This window comes from Chrysochloris asiatica, unplaced genomic scaffold (assembly GCF_000296735.1).
Source record: "Chrysochloris asiatica unplaced genomic scaffold, ChrAsi1.0 scaffold00446, whole genome shotgun sequence".
In the NCBI taxonomy this organism is placed as follows: Eukaryota; Metazoa; Chordata; class Mammalia; order Afrosoricida; family Chrysochloridae; genus Chrysochloris; species Chrysochloris asiatica.
In genome coordinates this window covers 901,898-912,162 of record NW_006408964.1, presented here as the reverse complement: position 1 = coordinate 912,162, position 10,265 = coordinate 901,898, and the positions used below count along the sequence as shown (strand labels likewise).

The following is a 10,265-nucleotide window of genomic DNA, read 5'->3' as shown; positions in this document are numbered from 1 at the left end:
GCCGGATAGTTGTCTTCCATATTTCTTGGCAGAGATGAGTGAGTGCCTCCTGTGCTGCCTCACTTTCTTGAAAGATTTCCATTTTTACTCCCATCAATTCCTGGTTCATTGTTCTTTGCTAATTCCTTCAATGCACACCTTGGACTACCTCCTTCAGTATCATTGGCTCTTGATCATATGCTACCTCTTGAAACGGTTGAACATCCAACATCTCCTTTTGGTACAGTGGCTATGTATTGCTTCCATCTTATTTTGATGCTTTCTGCATCATTCAATAATTTGCACAAAGAATCCTTCAATAATGACCGTTGAGGCTTGAATTTTTTTCATTTCCGCCATCTTGAGAAATGTTTCAGAAAGCTCTGACTCCACATCTTTGTACATTTCACTATAACACTTAAGTTTGTCTTCTTGAGATGCCCTTTGAAATTTTCTGTTCAGCTCTTGTACCTCCTCATTTGTTGCATTTGCTTTAGCATATCTACTCTGGAGAGGAAGTTTCAGTGTCTCTTTGGCCATCTATTTTGACCTTTTGCTTCTTTCTTGTCTACTTAATGACCTTTTGCAGCCTCGTCAGGCCTGGTTTCTTCTAGCCTCTGGAGTAAATTAATCCTTCCGACTCAGATCCTGTGTGCATGGAGCTATATGAAGAACGCAGGCTTGAGTTCTGGAGGCTAGAGCACCTTCCTTTGGTGCAAATGCCCTCGGGGTCAAGCCTTGTCCTGAGTCTGAGAGGAAGCCAGAAACTGGTCACTCCATGGTTACTCAACACTGTCTCCTCCCCACCCTTCTTCCACTTAATGTCTCCAGGGTGGAGCCAGGACAAACAGTCCAGTCCAGGCAGCTGGGGACCTAAGGTGATCATCTTGAACCATCGTAAACTACAAGAGCTCTGACAGATATGTGGACCAAACATCAGTCATCTATTTCCAAACTAACTAGGGATTTCACTTCCACCACCACCCTGGACCCTTGCATACATACATGTATGTAGCAGTTCAAGCTTTGGATACCCAGAGTCAACTTCCTTTTGTGACCCTGAGAGCTGTCACCACAGTAGAGTGTGAGCGTCACCATCCCTGGCCTTTGTGCTCCAAGATGGATGGCATCATGTTAACCAGAGCAGGAAGATGGAGCAATTCTGGGTGAAGACAATGGAACCCGGGGCCACCAGAGGTCTTCTTGTCTCATGTCAACAACTTTCTTGACTTCCCCTAGATACTGTAGCATCTCTGGTGGAGTTCTAAAGCTATATTCCACCTGTCCTACTGCTTTATGGGTTTCAAAAACAGGAAGAGCGTTCATAGGTAAAGGTCCAACTGTTGTGAGTGGGGTGGTTATATGTGGTGTTGGTGCTTTTGTGATGCCACCAAACATATGAAGCTAAGCTTAGTGAGTCTATCCGGACTCTCTGAGGAGACTTCAGTCCCATATTTTTAAATTTTCTTTTGGTACCTCAGTGGGAAATGCTTTTCCTTGAGGATTTCAGGTGTGTGAATACTATGAATTCTCCAATCCTTGTACTCCACCATACTTACTTGTTACTGCAACAGATTGTTTTTGCTAAGTGTCACAAAGTCAGCTGTTGGATTTGTATCTCATGGTAAGAAGTCCAGTGCTTATCCTAAGAGCCACATGAAGACTAGAGCTGGTATTTAATTCCCATAACTTTTTACTGTTGTACATAATCTTGAATTAGAATCTAAAATTATCATGTTTTCTTTTGCTACAGGAACGAAACAGATGAGATGTGTATATGTAAGTTTGTAGGGTACAGTTTCCACTGAAAGACAATTTCTAGAACATCTGGTCTGTTTCTAATTAAATTTGGTGGTTTTTATTCAATTTAGTTGTTATGCCCTCAAATAAAGAGGAATGCTTATTTTGTCTGGTGTTAAAGAGTCACAGATGGATCACGGTAGTGAAGTAAGCTAAAGTAAAACCAAAATGAAGGGGTTTTCACATGACTTTGTACAATTGACACATGGAAAGGACATTACTTATTCAATTTAGCTTGACATTGCAGTTGCCAATAAATATGTCTTCCTGGATTATTTTTCAGTCAGTGATGATACTCTATGGCAGAGTAGATGCTATGACGGTGTATCAAGATTGATACTGATCATGTTGTACCCTGAAGATCACGGCACAGTATGATTAAGTCATATAGAAAAAATTTTTAAATGTCACTACCGTTTTCAAAGGTCCTTCTGCTATTACCTACTGGCCTTCAGAACAGCTGGCATCTTCCTACCTCTCACCCTGGAAAACTCTGAGTGGCTTCATCATTTACAGAGATCAGACTAGGTTCTGCTTCCTCACCTTCTGTCAGGAGTCAACCTCAACTGATTCACTGCCTCTCAATTTCATGTAGATGACTAGCATTTGGTCAGAAATTGTTTTTGCAAAGCAAAAGCACTCTCCAAAGACAGAATTGTGTGGAAAAGACCCTGTGGATTATGGATCATGGATTCAATAGTTTGCTATTCCTGGTCCCAGATGCCCTCCCCCAGGGGCAGGTCTGAGGCTTCCCCTCACTGATTGTCTTATTAAAGTGGAGGAATGCTTATTTGATTGTTAGTAACAGGACACAGGCTTCTCGGGAATGGGCTGATGCGCCTTCTGTTTTTTTTCTGGTTGTCTGTACCACATGCTATTTTGACAGAATATCTGACTCCCTGTTGTTTTGGGTTCCTTGTTGTTCTCACACCTGATGGTATTTTTTCTATCATGGGAGACTCAGCTCCCTGTCTCCTTGCCCCTAGGCTGTCCCTATTAGCGTGAATCATGCCATTGGGGAAAGACAGAGGATATGCAAGCGATGACAATCCCTGAAACAGAAGCCAAAAGACATGTCAACAATTCAAGAGGGGGAAATGTTTATGAAGAACGAAGAAACTCTGTCTGCTAAAAACAGTAAAACTGTTTCAAAGGGTCATTTGTGAACTTTGGAACTTTCTCTGCCCCACAAGCATATATCGGATGACTGAAATCCACATTTCCCTTCATATTCTCATAGTTATACCCTGTGCTTTTCTCCATAGAGTGAACAAGAATCTTAACCAGATTCCAAATGCCAGAGAATTCGCTGAACACGAATATAACAATCAGCGAGATTCCACTATGTTTCCACACTAAACTGTTTCTCTAATGCACCAAACCAGCACACAAATACAGAAAGCGGAAGTTTGCGTTCTCATTAGGCTGCCTTCTAATATATGGATAGGTACGTCTCAAATCTGTCTACCGTAGGCTGGTTCCACCCCACCACCCGCAAGTGCCCCGCAGACTCATACTAAGGTCCGAGTGCTCTGCTCCCTCTCTCCCACCCGCCCTCATCTCTTTTCCGCCCTCCAGGAGGTAGGCGGGCTGCAGAGATCTTTAGGTCCTCTGGGGACGTGGTGTGCGTCCCTGGGTCATTAAGTGTATGTCCTTATGGAGCAAAATGCTCTTCTCATACCGCAGTCAGGGCCCTGGGTCTGTGAGTGTGGCATCCCCATTACCCGGTTCCTATCTTACGAATCGGGCTGCGAACCTTAAGGTCAGCGGTTGGAAACTACCAGCCGCTCCGCGGGAGAAAGATGAGGCTTTCTACTCCTATAAAGATTTACACCCTTGGAAACCCTGTACAGGGTCGCTATGGGCCGGAACCGACTCGATGGCACCTAACATTCTCCCTTGTATTCTTGGCTCAGGTTTGGTGTGTTTTCCTGTTTGTAACACGCCTTTCCCCTGGGACACGCCCACAGACTCCGCCCACCTCCCTTCCATTTCTGGTCTCACATATGGATCAGGGAGAGGAGACCAGTCTGTGACTCCGTTCCACAAAGGACCAGGATTGGAAGCGCGGATGGCCGCTGTGCGTCTGGTCTGTTCCCAACGTACACCAGACCTCCGCGTCCTCTCTCTGCACTTGTCTGCTTTGTCTTTGTGGAATGTTGACGTAGTCCAATAGCACTAGTAGTCCCGAGGGCACTGCCCCTACTCTGTGCACCTTCAGATGGGACGCCTCACTACTGCCTTTCGGAAGCCTCCTGACTTGTAGCAGAGAGCCACGTGGTGCACAAAGCTTGTTACCCCCACTGCAGTGGACCCTGAAAGGAGTAGACTTTTGGAGTACTGAGTTGTAGAGTGGGGATCAGGACTCCCAGGTGTGCCTCTCTGACTGAGGAAATGGGAGAACAAGGTTTTATGGAGATACAGAGCTTGAAGTTTGGGGCTGAGGAATCCCAATGGTTTTGTGGCCCCATTGACTCAAGTTCATGATGATCTTATTCTACATTCTTCATATAACCCACATTGTCAGATTTGCTCATTGTAGACATTTGTCCTCTCCTTTGTCATACTGCACCCACAAGCATACCACTGGTAGTGGGGCACTCCTTTTTACCCCCCTCTTCTTTCTTCCTCTAGTTGTGTTCTGATCATCCAGCCTTTGATGCCAGGTCAAATGGGTACTGTTTGCAGTGTGGGTGTATTTGTGCATCCCTCATCATTTTACATCAGCGGGTTGCTTCACAATCCATTCTAGTCCTCTGCGCCATGTCCTTGGGTCCAGGAGTCTCCAGGTCTCATCATATTGTTGGTCAACCAGGTCTCAATCCAGGTTAACAGGAGTCTGTTTAATGTGGTCAGACTTAGCTCACAATTTCATTGTTTTTCCCCCTCTTCCCCTTATCGGTAACCAATGTAGTCAGCAACGGGACCTTATGCCTGCTAGTGTATTCCATTTGAGTTTCAGTGTTGAAAGAGGGTTTGCCTTGATGGCTCCCTGTGTAACAACTTGCTTGTTCTTGTGGTAGTCAATTGGACTTCTGTTTTTAAAATTGTTTCTGCTGGTCTTTCTTTCAAGAACTTGTCTTTTGTTCTTCTAGCTGTTCCAGATTGGTCTGCTTTTCGTTTCATGTAGGAATATACCACCACAGAAAGTTCTGGATGATGATCAGGATTCCACCAATGGTCTTGTACAATGTAAAGACTCTGCAGTGAGCCACCTTCACTGGGCAAGTTGTAGCCCCATTTTAGATATTCTAAAGTTATAGGCTGAAGACAGACTTAGAAGCTGTCTCTGGTGATGTTTCTGGCTATTCCTCTCTCTCCTCTTCACGTGTCTATTTTACAATAGTGCTATGCTTATAACAGTTAAAGAGCCCCTAGGCTTTCACCATTGCCCCACTCCACCTTCAGGAAGTCTAAGAGAAGGTCCTTGACAGGACCCGGTGCTCCGCAGATTCAGGCAGAGGGATGGGAGTAGACACGGAGCTCAGGGCACTTTGGGAATAGACAACAGACATCCGCAATTCAATGCCTAGTCATTTATGGACAGGAGTTGCCGTCCTGCCCTAGGTGCCTGGACTGGGCTCCTCTCCTTGAAACTCACCCAGAATCTTCTGAGGTAGGACATTTCCACTTTACAGGATAAACAGACCAGCCTGGAGTGACTAGAATAGAAGCTACTTCTTGAAAGAAACACTGACAGGAAAAATACAAATAATGACAGTGTGACTGATACTACAAGAACAAGCAAGTTGCTCTCCCAAGAGATATCAAGGTAAGTGGTCAGGTCCCTCAGAGCAAACCCCCTCCCAAGAATAAGACTCAATGGGAACACATGAGCAGACATGGGCTCTGATTGGTCACATTCCTCACCAATAAGGGAAGTGAGGGAAAAACAGCAATGAAGCTGCGAGCTAAGCCCTACAACTTTCAACTAGACTCCTGTGAACCCAGGTGGAGACTTGGTCGGTCAGCAGTGTGGCAAGACCTGGGCCCAGAGTCAGTGACATAGCCACAGAGGACTAGAGTCCAGCTAATAGGAAGAGAGGGCATATGCACAAGAACACCCACATTTGCAGATAATACCCACTTGACATGGCTTCAATGACTAGATGATCAGAGCTCAACTAGAAGAATGAAGAAATGAGTAATCTGATACAGTTTAATGAACTTGACCTATACTTATGGATGCAGTAGCTCAAAAGAGGGAACAAATCTTTTGTAGCAAAATGGTTGGCTGATGATTCATGGAGGGAATTGTAACCATGTCAATGAAAGGATATAAGATAGGATGAATATAAAGCTTAATGTGTCCTGTGAAAACTGTCACATAATTCACAATAAAACATTAAAAAAATAATAATAATCACAGGTAGTAATTATAAACAGTTAGCATTTTGGATGAGAAGTTGACTAGCAGCTCAAGTTGGTCCTGCAGAGTTTACAGCCTCAGAAACAGGATATAGAGTCACTATGAGTTGGAAATAACTCGACTGCACTGAACAGCAAGCCAAAGTATGATGGAAATCAGACAGCAAAACAAAGTATGATGGGTATCAGATAGTAAGACAAAGTATGATGGGTATCAGATAGTAAGACAAAGTATCATGGGTATCAGATAGTAAGACAAAGTATGATGGGTATCAGACAGTAAGACAAAGTATGATATATATCAGACAGCAAGACAAAATATGATGGAAATCAGACAGCAAGCCAAAGCATGATGGGTATCAGAATATCTGCAGTCTCAGAGTATCAGCCTATGAGACACTAAGTAAAACATGACAGAAGAGAAGTAAATGTATGAAAGGAAAAAACTCTTAAACACAAGGCAACATCAACGTATTTAATTATATGGAAAATAACATCAATGAAAACATTACAGAATAGAAAGCCACATTTGCTCAAGGCTATTTCCTGAGGCCTTATTATAATAGAACAAGATTTTAAGAAAGCTTAAGGACTGACAAAATAAGTGATGAGGCTCTATCCCTCCAGGTACAATGAAACTGTCACCTTTCTCTGAGCTTTGCCACATTCCTTACATTCCTAGAGCCAATTCCCACTGTCAGTTCTCCCAGTATGAGTTCTCATGTGCCTGCTATGATGGGAGCAATTTGTGAAAACTGCACTCCTTACATTCAAAAGGTTTCTTTCCACTGTGGATTCTTCTATGTGAACTGAAGATTGAGAGATGAGTAAACCTTTTTCAAAATTCCTTACATTCATAGTGCCTCTGTCCACTGTGGATTCTTCTATGTGAACTGAGGGCTGAGGACTGACTAAAACTTTTCCAACATTTCTTACATTCCCAGGGCCTCTCCACTGTGAATTCTTCTGTGTTTGGTGAGGTTCATCTCCCTACTAAAACCTTTCCCACACTCTTTACATTCATAGAGATTCTCCCCACTGTGTACTCTTCTGTGTGCAGTGAGGGCTGAGGGTAATCTAAAGGTTTTCCCACAGTCATTACATTCATAGGGCCTCTCTTCACTGTGGATACTTCTATGTACATTGAGGGTTGAGGAATGACTAAACCTTTTCCTACATACGATACATTCAAAGGGTCTCTCTCCAGTGTGAGTTCGTGTATGTCCAGTGAGGTGTGAGTTCTGACTAAAGGCTTTCCCACACTCCATACATTCAAACGGCCTCTCTCCAATGTGAGTTTGCATATGTACAGTGAGGCTTCCCTTTTGAGTAAAGACTTTCCCACAGTCCTTACATTCAAAGGGCCTCTCTCCACTATGAGTTCGTATATGTACAGTGAGGCTGGATTTCTGACTAAAGGCTTTCCCACAATCCTTACATTCAAAGGGCCTCTCTCCACTGTGGATTCTTCTATGTCTTGTGAGTTTTGAGAGTATGTTAAAGGCTTTCCCACACTCCTTACATTCATACGGCTTCTCTCCACTGTGAGTTCGTATGTGCATATTGAGGCTTCCCTTATGACTAAAGGCTTTCCCGCACTCCTTGCATTCAAAGGGCCTCTCTGCACTGTGAGTTCGTTTATGTGTACTGAGGCTTGATTTATGACTGAAGGTTTTCCCACACTCATTACATTTATAGGGTTTCTCTCCACTGTGAATTTGTATATGTGTAGTGAGGCTTGATTTCTGACCAAAGACTTTCCCACATTCATTACATTTATGGGGCTTCTCTCCACTGTGTGTTCTTCTGTGTGCAGTGAGGGCTGAGGGTGCACTAAAGGTTTTACCACATTCCTTACATTTATATGGCTTCTCTCCACTGTGGATTCTTCGATGTACAGTGAGAGCTGAGGCATTCCCATACTCCCTACATGCACGAGGCTTCTGTCCTCTGTGGCTTCTTTGATGTTCAGTCAGGCCTGAGGAATCACTAAAACTTTTCCCACACTCCTTACATTTATAAGGCCTCTCCCCACTGTGAGTGTTTACATGTTGAGTGAGGGAGGAGGCCTCTGGAGTGGCTTTCTTACATTCAGAAGGCTTGTCTCTATCATGAGAGTTATTATTTAAAATGAGAGATGAAGGAAGAGTATCCATTCTAATACATTCTTTACAAACACATTGATGACCTTCCCCAGGTGTACTATAGGGTGAGAAACCACATAAAATTTCCATCCACTTGCTGAATTCATGCCCTTCATTACTGGTGATTGCTGAGACAGGATTCTTGAGGGTCGACATACAAAGGAAGCCTTTCCCACATAGCTTACATTTATGGTAATTTTTCCCATTTTGAGTTCTCACAGGAGGGGTCACATGAGAGGGACACCTGCAGTCATCTCCACAATCCGTACACTGACAAGTACTACTTCCAGTGTGAGCTCTAATACGGTGGTTCTGTAGGGAGTGATGCAGGAAGGCTTTCCCATACTCACAGAATTCAAAAGGATCTACTTCTGTGGGATCTACTTGGTGCACAGTAAGACCTGGTATCAGGCTGAAGGTTTCCACACACTGGCTGCCTTCAGAATGTTCACAGACATTCACAGTTGCTCCAGTTCTGTTAAAAACAGCAGTGAAAACATAAAATTGATACTGCCCTCTTCAAACTACTCCCTTTAAACAAACAGACAATGACTAAAAAGGCAGTGTCTTGTTAGAAATAACTGCTTGCCCGTCACACCATCACCAAACACAGTGAACGTGCATGGCCATTCCGTGATTTGTTCCATGGTTTATCAAGCACAACTACGATCATCCCCTCCAGGATTTTCCAATGTGTGAGGCTTCCTGGTCAAAGCAGACAATTGTATATTTTACATATGCATAGAATATTCATGCCTTCAATCAGGATTAACACTGCAATGCTGGGTAGATTTGAACCACAAAAGGTCATGAAACAACAGTAATCCACGAGCTGCATGCTGGAAAGCCAACACAGGGTTGCAGTAAGTCGGAACTCACTCAGCACACATATGTATCAGGGCTTCAAACCACTCTGTAAAGACTGAGCAATTTCCAACACAAATATGTGAAGTGTCCACATTGTATTCCAATCAAATCTGTTGCCTAATAGAATTTGGTTTGATGAAGAGACAATCACTGGTACTGCACTCAAGGATGGTGAGCACCCACCAATGTAAACATGTTGCTCTTCACACTCCTGCAATAATCCAGACATCTGCTTGGATACCAAGAGTCTTACATCTGAGACTGGACTACTGGTAGGCCTGTGGAGAGCAACAAATATTGAGAGCTGGGAAGGCTGCCACCATCCCTGAATGGTACACTACTGATGGTTTCCTACTTGATTCAAAATTCAACACTCAAAAGATTTAATTGTTGGGACATGTATTCAGTACCTTAGTTTGTCCAGCAATTACTGCATCATTACACTTGAAGCCCTGCTATATATACACGTATACATACAAAAAGGAGCTCTGATAGCGTAGTGGTTACGAATCGGGCTGCGAACCGCAAGGTCCGCAGTTCGAAACTACCAGCTGCTCCGCGGGAGAAAGATGAGGCGATCTGCTCCTGTAAAGATTTACAGCCTCGGAAACCCTGTTCAGGGTCGCTATGGGTCGAAACCGACTCGACGGCACTTAACAACAACAGTACATACAAATGGCCCCAAAAAGTTCATAGAATCATGGAACTGAAAGATGATGGAGTTTTTGGAGCCCCTCATTTAAGTCTACTTTGATGTTATGACACCTCCTGAGATTTTGTGAAGCACTAATTTCTGTTGTTTGAATGACACTCACCTCAAAAGTCTCCCCTGGTTGTCATGGTGATCCTTCCAGCCATGTGATGAAATGATTTCACCTGACGTGTGTAATAACCCGGTGTTAGTCTTCAGAAATGGTATGATTAATGCTCACTGGGAAACTTTTTTTTATTATTAATGTTTCCAGCCACTGATCCAAACATTCAGATTAAGTCCATAATAAGAAACAAACAGGAATCGTGAGTGCAAATAGAGGTTCCTAGAAACAAAGACTCAGCCAAAGATGTCAGCTTCAGTACTAAGGTGCACCTAACCTGAGCCATAGTATT

The 10,265-nt window shown here is 43.5% G+C and overlaps 1 pseudogene; it reads right to left on the bottom strand.

The window, feature by feature from the left end:
* Positions 1 to 6,985: 6,985 nt before the first annotated feature.
* Positions 6,986 to 10,265, bottom strand: part of LOC102828784 — an 11,387-nt pseudogene continuing 8,107 nt past the window's right edge.